A 17,831-nucleotide genomic window follows, 5' to 3' on the forward strand; every position below is an offset into this window, starting at 1 on the left:
ACAAATAACTACTTTTAGATCTAGCATTATTACGGTAATGGTAGGTTCGTCAGTTAGGGGGGTTAGGGGGGAGGGGATTCGAAATCACTACCTGAATAGAGATAAGGCAGAAAACTATCAGAACGAAATTTGCAATTTATCGGGGATTTTATTATTATCACTCTACTATCTATATTACCCAAAAAATCACGTGATTTACATATCCGTTCTGGGGAATTGTGAATGCCTCATACAATTTTATTTTTGTAAGGAATTCGTTACAAAGTTGTGTGATACATTCTGATTGATGTAAAAGTTGGGATGTAAGTTCTAAAATGTGATACTTTTAAACACTATTTTTTAAATTAATGATTTGCCTTGAAAACATCAAAAATCATTCACAATTATCGGTCAATCATAATAGTTTTCTATCTCTTTGTTCATTAAATTTAGGTCTCTATGTCATATATATTTGTAAGTACAAACCAGTTAGAGGTGATCTTAGACCATTGAGACAAGCTCTCCTGCTAAACACACGTGAGGTAGAAGATCCCCCAGGAGCGACCCCCCATTGATAAGAGCTATTGTGTATTGTGAATGTGCTCGCTCTTTCTACTCATGCCTTTCTTTCAAACTAGAATAAGTAGAAACTGAATTCCTTATCGATTTCAACATCGGGTGCAATAAGGTGCTTTTCATGTTTTCTCGAAAGATCCTACATCTCACCCTTCCCCAAGAAAGCTATAGAAGAAATGCTAAAGAAAAAAAGCTGTCTCTTTCAGAACAGAATTATTTCTATACTAATTTCACAAGAGCAAAAAAAAAAATATTTTCTCTTAAAATGTGTTGGTTCTTAACCAACTAATTAATTTATAAATGAATTTCATATTTTTTATATTCCTCATTTAAGATCATTGTAAAAGCCCAGGTATATATTAATAATATATATTTGCACTCTCATAAATAATGAATAGTCTGCTTATGATCATGCTTTTATGTTACGACAACCTTCCAAATCAAAAACATAATTCTTGTATCGTTACACCTATTAATACTGGTAACCTTACTCATTTCTTTTTACAGAGCACATATGCTTCACGGGCCGTAGATCAAGGGAGGATGCAGACAAACATTTTAGGGGGACGGGTGATCATGCTGAAAAACATTCAGTTTTGGTAACGAAAAATTTCTGACACTGTTTGGGTGTCAATAAAATGTATCAAATCGACAAAGAACATGGCACCTAGAACTGCAATTTTTTTTTATAATTAATATCAGAAGCAATGAAAGGAAAAATTATTTCAAATATTTACTTAAACAAATAATTAATAGACTAAAAATTATTAAAGATGACAATTTTATTCATGAAGCATCTGAACACAATGCGTACTGATATATTTTCATGATATGCTACATTCATCCATCTAACTCGTATGCAATTATTAAATTATGATCACGTAAAATAATGATGAATGGATAATAGTGTCAAAGGTTCAGGGGGGTGGTCATACCCCCATGACCATCCCCCTGAAATCTGCCCTTGCCGTAGGCTGGGCACCACCACTGCGCTAACTTCTGAAGAAGATGAAGAAAAAAAAGATTTTGAATTAACTATTGAAATAAATGTTTCCCCGCACAGGTTCTAATATTTCTATGATACCTTTCAGTCTTGTAAAGTAATAGCAAATGAACTGATTTTAAAAAGCTCACAGACATGTTATCATCAGACTCAAAACTTCAGTTAAAGATACAATTCCCTTCAGGAAATCAGACAAATGATAATATGTGTACAATCTAAAGGATAATAAATCTTCTTCTTTGGATGATGTGTTACAGGTTTTCAAACACACATATAGAAATAAATATGCGACATATGTGTGTGTAAGTGTACAAGTTATCATCTCTTAGTCAGAGCTTAGGAAGAGTTATAAGTATATTATCAAACTTTGCCGCATTCAGTAGTTGTAAATTCACACTATTTGGGATCATCAGTCTAGAATAGTCATAACAAAACTGGATGCAGTAAATATCTCATATAAGTCGGCACTTCCTTCACATTGGTATCTAAAATTGGTTAGCACGCCAGTGAAATGTACTTGTGCCCCGGATAAATGGCGGTTGAGCTGTGATTCAACCGCCTCGGCCAGAAACAAATTATGTTGAAAATTTTCTTTTGCAATTTGATATATTTTTTTTTAATTCAAAATTGTACCTTTTGATATATCATCCTAGGTTTAACGATATCCTTGAATTAAAGATAACTTTTTTCAGTCCCTTGAAAATCGCGTACGTTTGGGGTTATGCTGTATTTCAAACGAGCTTCCAATATATGCATGCTCTCACTGCCGGATAAGCGCAAGGCGTCATGCCCATAGTTACAGTACTGTTAATATTGGCCTGTTGGTGATTCGAAGTCAAAAGATTATCTACTGCAGAGATAATTTATTGTTCCAACCAGTGTTGAATTTCAACCAAATCAGATTTCTTTTCTGCTAATCTAAAATTTAGTCGCGAAAAAGTAGGTATAAATCCAGAGATCACTAGATACGATCAGTAAAGCTAAGAGACGATGAATTTTCTGCTTGTTTCGGGCAAGACTTGATTCAAAATACTTGTTATAGATGGTAATTTGTATTTTTTATTTTTAACACGGTCAAGCTTCAAACTTAGATGCTAATTTTATTAGGTAACAAGAAAAGTTTTTTTTTTTTTTTCCGCTTCTAAACATGAGTGTGTCGCTGACGTGAAACCAAAGCCGTCCCCCACACCCCACCCAAAAAAAAAAAAATGCTCAACTTTATACTTTTTCCTTCCCTCAATACGGGCGTTAAGTCAGTTTACGCAATTGGGGCGAGGTGACGAATAAAAGGTACATAATATTAGCATGTCTTTAAAATGTTATTATTTAGGAAAAAAGTTTGCAAGCTTCAACTATACAATATTAGTTTCGGCCAAAAAACGAACTAATAATCATAATATAAAATATAGTTTTGTTTTATTTTTTGAACACATTGCATAATTTAAGTCTAATTAATTTGAAACTAGTATAACTTGAAACCTGAATTTCCCCAATATTTTTGCTAAAATTGTTTATATTATTATTATTATTATTATCACATATATTGTTTCTCAAACGCTTCTTTTTTTTTCGGTGGGAACGCCATAACTTCCTCAATACTTTATCAAACCAATTGAGGCATCATTTAAAAGATTTTACACCCCCTTCCCCCTTCGAAAACTTAAGAAACAACTCAAACTTTGGTTCTTTTGTCCAAAAACACCAATTTTTTCTGTTTTTTTTCTTTTTTTTTTAATTTTATTACGCAGTAGTTTACTTTTTAACGCGCCAGAGCAAATGCTATAATTTCAAGCACCTATGAAGAGAGGAGAAAAGTGGGAATAGCTTCTTCATTGTAAGAAAATTCCTGAACGTCACAGTTTATTTCCGAGCAACATTTTAGAATTTAACGGGTTTCCACCAGTTTTCTGCGAAAATCCAAGTTGTTCGGCGAAAAGGTTTCCAGAATTGCTTCAAGTTGCAGGAATGCAAACTTCTTGCTGTTTTGAAAAAAATATCTTTAGCTACCAGTTTCAAAATATACTCAGCGTTTTTATTAAGTTCTTATTGAGCTTGCTTATTAAGCCTTAAGCTCAACTATACGGTTTATCCAGATTGAGGGGATAAATCAGGGAGCTAACAAGCTAACATAAATAAGTTATCTTAGAGAGTACCTGATTTCTTCCAAAAACGTCATTATCTTCTATTGAGAAGGTTTCTGAATACTTCAGAAAGATTCTATGTTAATTTCGGAAAGGGTTACTGACTTTTAGCGGGAAACTGTTGTGCTTTTTTTTTCCTTGATATGTTACTGCCAGAATTTAAGCACATTAGCAACGTATTATTTTGTAGGAACGTTTCGGAATATTCTTCACGATTTTAAAGTGCATAAATATTTAGAAGAAATCATAGGTTCTGATTTTTTTAATCTAAATTTGAGCTTCAAAACATTAAAATAATAAAATCATTTCTAACCATATATATATAACTGTAAATCTGATATCGTCAAACTTTCAAACTTTTATTGCTCAAAAACGTAATACCTCATAAGCGAAAACCAATGCAACAAAATAAGGGTTTAGTTTCGTTAAAAATGCTATTATATTGCTTGAACTCCATTGCAGCTAAATTTCCGTTACTGCGAATAAAACTTTCGGTCCATTGAACTCTTTATACGAGTCAAAGATTTACCATGAAAATTACTATAAAAGCATTTCTGCGAGATTTTTCCAAGCACACTCAAATTACAGAAATAATATCTTAGTTCTGCAATAACTGAAGAATTAAGGATGACAAATTTTTCATTCCAGTTTAATCAATTTTGATTGCATAATTTATAAGACCTTTCAGAGATTTTTTTACATAATCAAACTTATTCAAATATTAAAACTGCCATTATAAGTAATTGTAAAATGTTTATATACTTTCATTCACAAACTTGCAAGCATAAAAAACTATAAATTCCACATCGTACAAGTATTTCAAAAGAAACATGACAGTTGAAAATCATGCTCAAGTGATTCCTGACTGGGAAGAAATTGACACGGAAAGGGTGGACAAAGGAGCGGTAAATGCCTTTAACGCCCATACTGTTCGTCAATTCCTTCACCCTTGAGTTCCCGCGAGGGGAAAAACTGCTGGTGTTCTGCAGGAAAGCCGAACGCTTCGAACGTAATATTACGTCGCTGCCGCTAATGACATATAAATTCGTTGACGTAATATTACGTCGCAGCCGCTTGAGTGGTTAAAATTCAGAGTTTTATGAAGAAAAGTATGAAAGACGAAAAAACCCAAGAATGTTTAAGTTTCAGATTTTTTAATTTTCATTATTACCAACAGTTAAGGCAAAGTTACTTCTCGAGTGATAAAATCTATTGTTCGTTTTTAATTACTACATTTTTTTTTTTTTTTTTTTTTTTTTGCATTTTACTTTATAGTATTTCATTTCGTTATGCAAAACTACTGTAGAACCTCAATTAGTTTAAATCCCTTTTTACTGAATTCCAGCTTAATCAAGACATTTCTTTGAATTTTATGTTGCCTGTTTTTCTATTTCTGTGTACAGGGTAAGAAATATTTAACTTTTTTGTAAAATAATGAAAATACTGTACCTGTTCTGTTTTCTGTCGACCGTTTGAAAAATCTGTTTATTTCTAAACAATTTACCTTGTGTTTATTCGAGATTTGTGACGTGTTGGTTAGCAGAAAATAATTTACATGAAAGCCTTTTAACTAGATTAGTTTCTTCTGTACAATCTACAAAAATTGAGAAAATCAGACGTGACAGGACTTGTTCAAGATAATTTGAATTATTTATTGACCAGTTAAAGAAAAAGTTAAATACATTTATTTAAAATCTTTGAAGTATTTTTTTAATGCCGTTAAGAGTTAAGAAATACTATTAAAGCTCAAAATCCATTTTTCATGTTCATTGTCTGTGGTGAAGAACAAATAAAAAAGAAGTTTAAATTGTGAAAGTATTTAAATTCATTAATTTTTTTAAAAACTTCTCACAAAATTTAAAAAAACCCAAAAGTGGGCTAAATAATGGGTTTTTTTGAATGGGTTTTTTCAAAAAAACCCATTGGGTCCAACCCAATTGGGTCCAATTCAGCCAACCCTGTCCCCCAGTTTTGGGAGGACTTAAAATAGTAAGAACACATCTTCCAAAATCTTAAAACAAAAAAATCATTATTGTTTTTCTTTTTTGAATAGTTCAATGAAAATGAAGAGAATAGCGAATGTCCTTTTCTGATGGGAGAAAAAAAAAGAACATTAAATACAAATAGTACAGCTCTCACTGGGGTGCTAAATATATGCCTATATTCACTATTTTGGACTGAAAACCATTTGGGCAAGTATATAAATGAAAATATAGGCTTAACGAGCTATGCATTCAGCCACAACACTTATACTAATTGATAAGTATTAAATTAAAACCTAAAACAAAGGGAACCCCCCTCCTCCATTTGCGCTAACAAAATGATCTACTCGTTATGATTTGTTTTCTTTCTCAGAATGTTTATTTTCAATTTGCGAGAATTCAAAAACGAGATATTTTGTGTTCTTACAGACAAAAGATTTTGAAGAACTTTCTGGAATTCACACGTTCAGATTGGTAAAAATCCTTTAAACGTGAAAACTGACAAGTTTTCGTAAAAATTAAAAAATTCTGTAGGTAAGAGTGAATTACATATAGGGCCAGATTTGCCTATAAGATAAACAAGCTATAGCTTCGGGCGACTGCTTTGAAGTGGATCCGTAACTCGCAAAAAAATTGCATGATTTGTTCCTTAAAAAATGAAAAGTGCTTGAAAAAAACTAATTTAATTTTCAAGTGCTTGAAAACCTTGAATATTTATGAACGTGTGGCTACAAACCTGAAATTTAAAAATTTCTAACAAATGGTAGGGGGAGGAATGCCAAAATATGTCAAATTCAGCTCCTTGCCACATCCTGCATCAAAAGTGTAAAAATCATGGTGCTTACTTTTTAACATATTACTTGAAATAAATTTTTGTGACTCTTATGTTTCATATCTTGCTATTTATTTAATCCCAAATGCAGTCTTTTGGAAATTCTTTTGTATTAATTGCTTTTATCTTGCTTCTACTGCATATTGTTCATCTGTTCAGCCCGGAAAAAATGATACAATACCTCTATTCCTTTTCGTTTTCTGCACTGCTTATAATTAAAAACAAGGTTGTTGTAATGAGAGAATTCTATAGTTTATTTTTTCTTTTAAACTTAAAGTAGCTGTGTGCTTTTTTTTTTACAAAGTTTAAATAATACTGTACAATTGTATAATCTAGAACTCAATTTCAGAGACTGGAAAGAGTGTAAATGAAGTGCCTTAAATTATTAAATGTTCTAAGATCCTTGAAAACAATTGGCGCAGTATGACCTACTAGGGCTCTTGTGCCAAAACTCCCAATCTAACCAACCAAACCTTGAAAATAATTAGACAAGTCTTTGAAACTCCTAAGCAAAGTGTGCTTCAATTTTATTTCTTATCAAGTGTATAAATTATGAATTGTTCTAATAAGTAGTATGCTACTCTCATGTTAAATATTTTTTAAATCTGTATAACGTTTCTTTTAAAGTATCAACTTACATCACAAAGCACATTTAAATCCTAAAACTTAAATTAAAAAAAAAAAAAAAAAAAAAAGAAATTGTCTTTTTTTTCCGAGATTTTTGTCTATCCAATTAACCCTTGTAAGGCTTCGAAATGCAGAATTTTATATCCATTTTACAAAATTTCTTCCGGGGGACAAACCTCCGGAACCCCTAAATTGGGGGAATATTCTATGTCCTACTTAAAAGGGAGCCCTGCGTCACTCTCTTGATAGCAGTCACCTCTCTTAAGGTCAATTCAAATAGGACAGCATGAGAACACATTAATGAAAACGACACAAAAAAAGTAAAGCATGGCCTTATGCATCACAGGAAAACAGACCAAAAAATCGGGGGGGGGGGGGGGGGCAATTTAAAATGTTGCTCAAAAAAAAAAAAAAAAAAATCCTGCCTCCCCAGGAACTCAGTCTTAAATCCGCCTATGGCATCACAACAGATTACCACAAAGTGCAACATAAAAAATGGAGGTCAATTGAAATTCTGTACTAAAATATAATCCTTGCATTACCTTATATGTGGTTTAATTTTACCATATAAAAATACGTTTTTTAGTGTTATTATGTAAAAAAGCGAGCTGATGAGTGCATTACATCCTTTTACTCCAATTTTAATGTCATTTTCCCATTATTGGCAATTTTTTTGTGATTCAATAGTTTACCAAATTAAAAGCAGACTTAAAAAAAATCGCCAAATTTGTCGCCAACTTGATGACAAAACTTGGCGACCAAAATATTGGCGATATATCGCCAAGTGTCTGCCAAATTATAACACCACTTGATTATACATCGAAATCAAAAATGATCCCCCCCCCCCCAAAACGCGGCAAAAGACCCATTCAGAAACACCGGAATGCAACCAAACCTGGAGGTGCACAACTAGACCCCACCATGAGTCTACGTACCAAAGTTCAATTTTCTAGGACATACAGTTCTTGAGTTATGCGACATACATACGTACATATGGACGTCGCGAGAAAAGTTGTAATTGACTCGGTGAATGTCAAAATGGATTCTTCGGGTTTTTATACGTTCTTAGGCACTTACTTATCCATGTGGGGTCGGGTTGGAAAAAAAACTCAATATTAATTCAGAGGTGAGGAAAATAGAAATTAAGGCCGAATTTTGAGTGAAAATTTTTTTTTGCGAATACAATACTTCCTTTTCTGTAAAAGGAAATAAAAAAAAACTATGAAAGAATGACATCAGGAAGAAAAAATAACAAAGAACATTGCAGCCTAAATAATTTTCAGCAAAAATTACGTCTCAGTAATTATAGAAACTTCCCATACATTGATGTTTTTCCCAGTGCTAAGTACAACATTAAAATAGAGATAAATACAAATTTTTTAATAAAATAATAAATATACTTTTTACATTATCGCTCATGTATTATTATTTTAACAAATGTGTCTTAATTTGACGTTATTGTTTTTAAAATAAATATTGAGGAATCATGGATAAATTTAAATAAATAATGTTAAAATCTAATTTTTTTTTGAGAAAAATTTGAGCTTAGTAATGGAATGTGGGGCAATGTAAAAATCTGAAACATTTACTCTGCTTTTTGAGCCGCGTATCAGGTAACATTTTAAGTATGTAGCCACGTGTAGGCTATTTCAGTCAGGAAAAAACTTGCTCTGAAAAAATCAAAGCACATGATAATACGAGAAATCAAAAACTGATTCATATACTGTAATATTTTGTTATATATTTTTTTGTTATTATTAAATGATAAAGCTCATATTGTTAACATTTTAATTATTAATTTAGACCTACTAATACTCGTTTAGTATTATAATAATTTTGTCAAAATAATATTTTACGCAATTAGTCAAGTGCATGCGGGGCAAAGTAAAATACTTCATTTCGTTTACTCATTCGTTTGTTTATTTTCGTATTCAATCCCTATTTTATTCACTCATTTACTTTTAATTGCATATTTATTATTAATTAATTTATTTATTAGTTTATTGTATCGTTATCTTTTTACTTATTCTTTCATTCCTTTATATACTCATTTATTTGATTAAAAATGTTTTTTTACAATCGAATAGAAAATATGTCTTTAGAAAAATATTGAATTTTTCAATTTGCAGTATGGAAAAAAAAATAAGAATTTTCACTTTTTTTTTTTTTTTTTTTTGAAAGCAAAAATTTACTGCAAAAAACTAAAAATGACGTTTCAATGCAAGTTGAAATAAAAATTGATTTTTTTTCTTTATATTCTGTAATTTTCAAAACAAAGTTTCAATTTAAAAAGAAAAAAAAAATGTATAATCCACCTTAACTATTTCACTTTTCCCCACATCCCCCTGCTTATTAGAAACTTTATCGTCATTGAAATATTTCCCAGAGTGCAAAGTGCCTTATTAGAGATGGAGATAATTTAAAATTTTGTAGGTAGCATAAAATATATTTCTTACATGTTCATACTATGGATTGTATTTTTAGCAAATAAAAATTATTAATTCAATGTTGTCACAAGTAGAAACTTATTATGGTTGAATAACACATAAAACGTAGAAAGTCACTTTACAACCTAAACTCCTTTCGACAAAAATCACATCTAAGTACTCATTAGAAACTTTACAACCATTGAAATATCTTACAATGTACAAATCAAAAAATATAGCTAAGTTTTGAAGATATTTACATTGTCCTGCGTAGTGCTTAAAGAATTCATTCTTAGTCTGCTTATTGGGACCACCGCATTCACAAAATCGGGCTAATGGTTGTTTGCTAGACTTCGTCTCAAACAACACAGGCTACGTGCTTCAAACTTATAATAACGATGTCGTTATGCGGTGGATTATGTTTATGACTCGTTTTATGTGACCCAACTTTATGATGCATTTGTTATTATTCATAAGCAAGGTAAATTTTATCATCAATGAAAGTTATTAAACAAGTTGGTTTTAGTCAGATTTTGTCGCATTGAATGTACATAGAACACATTATTTAAAGTTCTGAAAATAATGAAGTAAATGGATTTTTTTAGTAAAAATACGCCTTTATTTCAAAAATATAATTCAGTGAAAGTGTCCGTATTCCAGAGTTTTTTTCTCTATCATGTTCATTCCTTTAGTATAAATTGTTCATTTTGTTGTATCACTTTTATTAAAAACTATTTCTTATTTTACTTCCTTTGTCCTAGGCTCTGACAATTTAGTTGTTTAATTGTTGGAAAAAAAAACAAAAATAAGTAATTCGCAACTCCAGAGTCGAATACGCTACCTTGCGTTATGTATGTGACAACAATACTAAAGAAAAAGGTAAAACATTCCATTCCACGTGTTTTCTTTTTGGTAAATCACAGGCTTCAGACAGCTTTATGGTGTAATGTAATTTCAGATGAATTAAAAAGAAAGCTTCTCCCAAACACAATGAAAAGTTACTGCCATTCACAAAGCGTCAAAGCAAGTTATAAGGTACGGCATTTGTTTGTTTTACCTTTTTCATCCGCCATTAGACAGTCGCTGCAGCGCCCCCTATAGTTTATTGGGGTTGCGAATAGCAATTATAGCGTTAGTAAGTTGCTATTATGTTATTGTGTTAATAAAGTTAACAAATGAATTTCAAGGCTTAACTTGAGCAAGTATGTATTTATGGAATTTGAGAGAAGAAAGAGGAAGCACACAGATTTTCAGAAATAGTTTCTACTATAACTGCGTATGTTTTTCTCCTAATTTTTAATTATTATTTTATTGGTTGCTTAAGACCGCAGGGGTTCCTAAACTGTTTTGTTCTGTGGAGCCCTTATCGGTATTTTCTCCTTTTCTTGGTCTCTTATCTAGTTACAAAATTGATTAGAAAATGTAACATTACTTTTGAGAGTTCTAAAACATAGTGAAACAGGTGGATGAATTTTATTTAGTGTTCGATAATCATTAGATAAAAGCAGAATATGTGAAATTCTCACAAGCTAAATCCGAAATTTTTCGATACAATAAACAATTTACGGTGGGGTTTTGGAATTTTATTTTAAAGCTAAATTTTCAAAAAAAAAAAAAAAAATGAATACTTTCAAACACATTTTTGATCAATGACCAAGAGTTCAGTTTCGTAGGGCTCACTCCACTTTTTAACATCAAAAGAAAAAAAAACATTTTGATTAATACTCTGATTAACACAACATGCAAAATTCTGATAAATGTAAAACATAAAATACTGCAAGAAAAAAAAATTTAATTGCAATGGTGAATTTAATGCTTTGACAGACATTTCTAATAATTGCCTAATAATCAAAATATCTATATCCGTAATAAAATAAAATATTTCAATGTTTGTTTGCTTAGAAAGAATATGAAATTTGGTGTAATGCTACGCTAAGCACAAATGAGGTATCTGCAGTGAAGCTCAAAATGAGAAATTTATGATCAAAGTTTCACAACTCTTTTTTTTATTTCTGTTTATTACCAGTCATGTTTAGAGGTATCTGCACAGACAAGACAAAAATCGCTTAATGAAACGCATTTAATGTATTACTGAATAATTCCGAAAACATCTTTATTCAGACTAAGAGATTTTGCTGTCGCTTTATTTTATTCATACAAATCTGACGGGATCTACGTTCTGAAAAATACCACCTTCAAAATTTCAGACATTTAGAAATGTGTAAAACATACTATTTTTTTATTTTCTGTATTGATTAACCGATCATGAAGGTTAATTTCTACAGAAGCGATACTTATTATATTTATCCATGTTTGCTGTAAAATTATTAAGTTGAATTTTATATGATTATTTTAATTGGACAGTAATATTTTATTTCCTAGATTCATTTACTGAACGTGAAAATAAATTTAGCAGCAGACGATATACTTAAACAAAAATATAATTAGCTGTTGAAATGCTTTTTTTTTAATTGGATACGAATATTTTACGAGCATTTCTTTTTTAGGAATTTGCGTTTTAAATAAACATTTAAAAAGAAAAAGGCGATTTTACATGAATATTTATGCAAGGTCATATTAGTTTTTATTATCAACAAATATCATCTACTTAATTAATAGGTAAATCAAGTTTCAGTATTCTGTTACAACAAACTAATACATTATTAAAATGCTGCGTTATTAAAGTATAAAAGTTGTATCTACATAATTACGAAAGAAAAGGAAGTAATTGTTTCAGATTCCACTTTAAAGGCTTAGTATTTGTCGCTTGCGCTCAAATATCCTTAGCCAACTACGTAAAATAGGCAGATATCACTTTTTCCCTAAAGTTTCTTTTAGTATTTCGCGTTCACAAATTGTCAAAAAACTTGAGATTTAAGTAAACTAAATTACTAATAATCACCCAGTGACAATAACTCACTTTTGCTAAAAATAGCAGATACCACATTCATGCTTAGCACGGCAGTACACAAATGTAGGTTTTTAGAGGATGTGCAGATCGAAGCCCTAATTTCATTCAACACATGAGAAATTAAATAGGTTCTAATTTATGCAATTTTATGCATATTGTGCCAAGCACAGATCCGAAACTATATGTTGTGTCATTTTTTAGAGTTTCTGAAAATAGGAAAGCTGAATTTTGCTAGCGTTCCAGTTGCAAAAAATCTTTAACGCTTACATTTTCCAAAACAATTTAATATAAATCAGAAATACTAATACATTGGTTTGAGCTATTATGTGTCTCCATATTTAAATAAGTCTTGTGTGTGTTTGCAAGATGAAAATAACATTTACATTGCAACCAAAGTTATTTTTTTAGCTGCAATGGTAGCTTCCTGTGGTTAAAATGGCAATGGCACAGAAAGCCTTTTGCGCAAATAGGTGAACGATCTAGATGCGTAGGAAGTTAGGTCTTAGCAATATTTTAGTTAATACTAAACAACGCAATTGCCTACGTTACACAAACTTAACAACAAACGACAATTACAGCCTTTTTAATTGCTTATAGGAAATAATGATACCTTGAATTATGAAAACTCAATAGTTTATTTTCTGTCTTCATTTATCTGATATTGATTATTGAATTATACTTGTAATAAAATAAATTACATGAGCTGTTGGTAAATAAAAGTTAATCAACTGATTATGATCAATTTAGTAATAAATTTAGTCTTAGGAATGAAAAGTATTTAACGTTTTTTACACATAAAATATACTTTTATCAAATATTTTTTTTTCCTTAGAATGTTGTTAAGTTTAGAAAAATAACAACTAATCTATGCCTAAAAATCTAGATAAAAAATGCTGACGTAAAATCTTATGCAATCTTGTTTGTATCATGAACACAATAAAAAAATCATTTACTTAAACAAGGTAAAGCTGAATACGTAAATTGTTTACATAAGTTTTTGCAGCTTCGAGAAATTTCTAAAAAGAGAAATTCCTTGAAATGTCCAAATAAATAATACTTGAAAACATCTTTTACGTAAATATAAAAATAATTTTGCATAATTGAATAACATTCTCTCATGTTTGTTATGTACCTTAAAAATTAAAGCATTGACTGTGTAAATAATTTTTCTCAAAACTTTAAAACATTTATTTTCTGAATTATTCAAATTGGAAAACATGTTGTTGTTTTTTTATTAATCTCTTATCTAGATCAAAAAACAAGGTTTCTTAGTAATTACGTATGCAATGTAAATTGTGAAAATAGGCAAACATTTTGTGCTTTTTGAACAGGAAAATATTTTAAACCCCAGACGAACAAAGAAAGGGGGTTATACGTTTGACAAGCCTGTGTATCTGTGTGTTTGTCTGTGGCACTCTAGCGCCTAAACGGATGGACCGATTTTGGAGGGGAAAAAATGTTCGAAAGAAGGATTGATCTAGAGTGTTCTTAGCTAGGTTGCGTTTTCAGATGGCATTTTTAACGAAGTTATTAATTAAAAACCTCTAAAAGGTTTTTCGCGATTTTTGCAGTGAAAATATATATTTATTTTTTAATTTAGTGCCAAATAAGATTTCTCTTCTGCGTCTGATTGAATGTGTTTGGAACTTCCATGTAATATGGAATTCGAAGTATAACAGTTTAACTTTTTAAATATTGTTTTTTTTTTTGTGAAAAGCACGGGACAGCAATTTGAACTTATTGTTATCTCTTGTATTTTTTCATTTAATAAAATGTTAAAATTATTATTTTCATACAAAACCATCATTTTCTTAAATAAAGAAAGCAACATGCTTACGTGAAACATGAAAAAATCAAAGCACAAAAGTGTGACTCTTCGCTGGTTTTCATTTCTCAATGAATGCAGATTTTAACACTGTTTCAAACAAAAGCCCGAATTTCTGCTGAAATTGAAGCCAAAACTGATTTGTTGTTACATCATCTTAAAGCAAGTGAAATGGGCCAGTTTTTGCTAGATTTTCCTGATTGTAGCTCACACGGTTGTTTTTGAAAATGTCACTAGAAACTTTGGCGCCATTTCAATTCTGAGTGTGTCCAGCCGAGTGTGTCAAAGCTTGCTGTAAAATGCAACTATCTTGATGGAAAAGAAGTCATTTTGTAGGATTTAGTCTGCTCTTTCTAAATAGGTACTTATTTTGTGTGTTGGTCATAACAGGAATTTCAAAAATCGGTCATTTTTCCAAAACTTTGTTTTTTTTTTCACTCATTTACCTTATATCTACTATAACTCGGTTACGGTTAAGGATTGGACACGATAATGGGTAGTTCTATGCTCCCTTGGGCTCTTCTATCACCCCCTTTCGTATTGCTATTCGATTGAACTCTTCCGTTTTAACCTGCAAGACCTCTATTTTCGCAACCGTTAGTCCTAGATGCATACTTCCAATTGCAAAAATGTAACTGCAAAAATGTAAATAACTCAAAACCCCGCTTTTTAAGTATTTTTTTGAATAACAGCGAAACGTGACTTATGTGTGTGTTTACTTTTTGCGGATAGCAGGGCAAACATCTTTAAAATGATGGCTTACGTTTACCAAATGGGTTGCGAAAAATCCTCAAAAAAAAAAAAAAAAAAAAAAAAAGAAAAAAAAGAAAAAAAAAAAAAAAAGAAAAAAAATATAATAATAAAATAAAAACAAAGTACATAAGATGCATCCCCGTATTTCGGTGTTACAAGGATCCCCTTTTTCAACGCTAAAAGGTTTAGGTCTTCATGACCCAAGCAGCAGTCACAGTCATAATTAATCTGTCTTTGAAGCTAGCGAAAGCTTTAACATTTTCCGGAATCAAGAAGTGTATTTTCCAAGTGTTGAACGTGAATATACAGGGTGTTCCGTTTTAAACTGCAAGACCTTTATTATCGCAACCGTTAGTCTTAAATGTATACTTTCAATTGCAAAAATGTTCAAAATCAGACGCAGAGTTAAGATATTGAAAGTTTGAAGCAAAAATAAAAAAGAGTCAAAAAATAAAAATTTTAACTTTTTATATGGGCCCTAGGTCCCCTATCATAGATTTTGGCAAATAAATCTCCGTTGAAAACTAATTCCAACACAAAAAGTTTTACATTAGTACAACCAATATTCGTCGAGATACGAAACGCAGCGTTTTGTGACTTTCACCACTTTACACTCGCCGTCAATCACACCTTTTGGGGGAAAATATAGTAGTTTAACAAGGGTTTAAAATTATATGTGTGGATAGAGTGTGGTTTTTCAAATTGATTGAGGTTTTGTGGTGCGTTTTTGCGTATCGTGGCATAACATTTGCATTTATTTTTAAATAGCACTGAAAAATATAAATACCTTGTTTTTTTGCTTCGACAACCAGTCATTCTTCTGAAAAGGCGATAAGTTTCCATCTCATATTTTGTATGGTCCCTTAAAACTTTGAACTCGAATATCTGCTTGATTTTTGGTCGCACAAATGTTAAATTTTTCGTGTTACTAATATCTTTCAATGGAGATTATTTCCCTAAATTAGGGGACTTAGAACCCGTATAAAAAGTTAATTTTTTTTTTTTTTTTTTGACTCATTCTAATTTTTGCTTCAAATTTTCAATATCTTAACTCTGCATCTGATTTTGAACATTTTTGCAATTGGAAGTATGCATCTAGGACTAACGGTCGCGAAAATAGAGGTCTTTGCAGGTTAAAACGGAACACCCTTTATAGCGCGACTAGATTCATTTGATATTTACTAAAACATTCAGATGACAGTTTTTCAGAACATCCAATTTGGTTTGCTACTTGAGCTACAGAAACTAATTATTCTGCAATAGTTTTGTGTTGGTCTTTTTTGGTAGTTTTTTCGGTATGAGACAACATTTATATAAAATCTGGACTTAAAAAAATAGTAATAATGTCCTTTTTTCAAAAGTAATCAGACAAATGCACTATCATTTTAAAAGGTTTTGTCAAAATCAATTAAGTTTTTATCTTCCAATCCGCCTTTATATGTATCAGAGCAACATCCGAAATAGCCCTTTTGAATTTTCCAACAACTGTATTTAATCTAAAAATACAACATTTTATGTTAGAAATGTGTATGTGAGGTCAAGATTTTTTGTTAACGACAAGAGTGTAAAACTAACCGCATAAAGATACCGTAGCTTAAAAATAAGTACATTTAAAACGAAATTTAAACTGGAAAAAAACAGAAGTGGAAAGTTGTTCACACTGGTACATGAGCTTAATGAGTTTTTTGAGAAATAACTGATTTAAAAAATAGTGATTTTTTTAAATATTTGTTAAAAGGCTTCTTTTTAGCTTTTTCTTGTAGAAATATTGACTATTTCAGTTTTAAAAAAAAAATTTGGACCAATGACTTAAATGCGGCGACTTTTTATTACAATAATCTGCGTTTTAAAGATTTTTCATTTAGTCTCTTATTGCAAAAAAATTTAAGCCAGAAAATTGAGTTTTCGGTTCCATAAATTCTGAGTAGGTAAAAATGTGTATAAACTCCACTTAAAAATAAAAAAATAGATGACACGAAATATATTAATACATCGGTTATGCCACAAAAAAACAAACTGTCATAACCTTTAATTTTTCATAAATTAAACAAACAATAAAAACAATAACGAAGTAAAAATAAAATTTGTTTTGCAACTATATTTCATCAAATTAAAACTGGGGCTCTTTTCGATGAAAAAAAACTATATCTTTCTTATAATTCTGATCGCCCCCCCTCCCCCTGCTTGACGAGGAAGCAATATTCCCAACAAACACAAAATCACAGACGCGAAACTTGACGACCTTCCCAATTCCCGATTTATTTCAAAAGCAAAGCAAATAATAAAAATTGAATATAATTCAAAAAGCCTTGCTTACAATAATTAAAGACATTTATTTGTCAACTAGTAGAGGGGGCTATGGTAGAAAATAGAGCCGGAAACTGCATTTTGTGATAAAATCATGAAACTTGGCATGCATGTAGACAATGTCCTTATAAACATTTTTAGAAGGAGAGGCATTTCAAAATCCCCCCCCCCAAACCCCCTTGGCGGCCATTTTTGGTCAAAAATCCAAAATTACTTTTATTTTTTATTTTTTGAAAAACATCCAGTGTTTTTTCTTTTGTGAATTCTATTATGCTTACTAAAGCGTAAAAAGCCATCAAAACATCTCTTAACATCCTAATTTACATAATAATTTCAAAAACTTTGATTTTTTTTAAACAAAGCTTTAACTAACTAAAGCCTTGAACATTTCTGGAGGAGTTGTTTGAAAAATGATTTTTTATGTATTTTAAAGCACTATGTTAAAGAAAATTAATTTATTTATAGTAGA

The sequence above is a fragment of the Uloborus diversus genome, chromosome 6 (genome assembly GCF_026930045.1).
Source record: "Uloborus diversus isolate 005 chromosome 6, Udiv.v.3.1, whole genome shotgun sequence".
In the NCBI taxonomy this organism is placed as follows: domain Eukaryota; kingdom Metazoa; phylum Arthropoda; class Arachnida; order Araneae; family Uloboridae; genus Uloborus; species Uloborus diversus.